Genomic DNA, 1482 nt, shown 5'->3' on the forward strand with positions numbered 1-1482 from the left:
AGCGGGATGGCGGCGTGGGGAGGAGGAACGAGCAGGGGAAACTACTTTTTTTGTCTCACCCCCAGCCCCTCCGGGCCGCGGCGGCGGCGGCGGGCGGGCTCTGGCGGTGTCACACGCCGCGCAGGCAGGCGCCGCCCCTCCGCCGGGGAGCCGGAGCGAGCCCTGGGGAGGAGCCGGGCCGGGCGGGAGAGGGAGAAAAAGGACTTGAATATTCCGGCTTTTTGAATGAGCCACGTGTTCAAACTACAAATCAGCGCCTCAAGTGAGGGACCCGCTCCTCAAGCAGCGCCGCCGGAAGGCCGCCCGGGTACAAGTCGGGAGCTGGTTGGCAGGGCCGGAGGTGGCCGGGGCCGGGGACTCGCCAGCAATGCGGCGTTTTTAGGGCGCCCGCGCTTGCTCCCCCGGGGCGGGAGAGGGGCCGCGGGGTAGGGGCAGGAGCAGGTGAAGAAGGAGGAAGGGGCGAGAACAGATGATAACTCCGGCGCACCTGCCCCGGGCAGCGGTGGCCCGTGCAGGCTGGCGTTGAGGGGAGTCGGGGTGCGGGGACCAGGCGCCTGGGCCGGGCCGGACCTGGTCTCCGCCTGCGATTTCATGTTTGGTGACTTTCAGGGCTCTCGCCTGCCATTGGCTGCGCGGGCAGCAGGGCGAGGGAGGCCAGGCGGGGAGGGGAGGGGAGGGGAGGGGTGGGTCTTCCCTGCCGGGAAGGAGCCCCCTGTCCGGCCATGTCTCCTGCCCTAGGGTCGAGGCTGGTGGGGACAAGGACAAAGGGGTGGAGGGGCAGCCGCGGGGGCGAGAAAGAAGCGGGAGAGTCCTCGGGGAGGGAGTAACGTGCTCCCGCCTATGGCTCCCACCCGGGGTGAAGGTAAAAGGTTGTGTTCTTCTTTCTTTTGAGTCTAGTTTCATGGTGGATCCAAGCCGAGGACACGTGAAGAACGAGCAGCCCCGGCCCGCCTTCCCCGGGCGCACACGCGGGAAGGCTGAGCTGGGTCCCGCCCCCCCGGCTTTTAAGGGCCCGCTCCTAATTCTCAGCGCTTGTGAGGAGCACAATGGTGGGGCTGTGGGGGGAGGGGTCTGGCTCTGCGGAGCCTTTCCCGGGCAAGCAAAATGTTGCCTGAAGATAAAGAAAGGAGACGGAAATGAAAGGCAGCACTGTATTGCATTTCATATGGCAATCTAGGAGGAGGGAGTTTGTTTTTGCCGTTTTGTTTAATGATTCAATACACTGGCGTGAAAGGCTTCACTTATTCCGTGGCAGAGTCTACTTGCCATCCCTTTTAATAGGTATTCCATGGAAAATAGTGAAGTCCATTAGTTAGCAATGAATGCATTTCCACATGTCCTGTATTTTATGTGGAAATGTGCAGTAAATAGGCATGCCTCAGTTTGTCTGGTGGGGGTTTTTTCCACCTAACTCATACGAGCTCTGTTAGTAAACAGGAGCCATTTAATTTCATTTGAAGAGATATTGTTGATGCATGTTGA

The sequence above is a fragment of the Crocodylus porosus genome, unplaced genomic scaffold, assembly GCF_001723895.1.
Source record: "Crocodylus porosus isolate Cpor-Errol unplaced genomic scaffold, CroPor_comp1, whole genome shotgun sequence".
Lineage (NCBI taxonomy): Eukaryota > Metazoa > Chordata > Crocodylia > Crocodylidae > Crocodylus > Crocodylus porosus.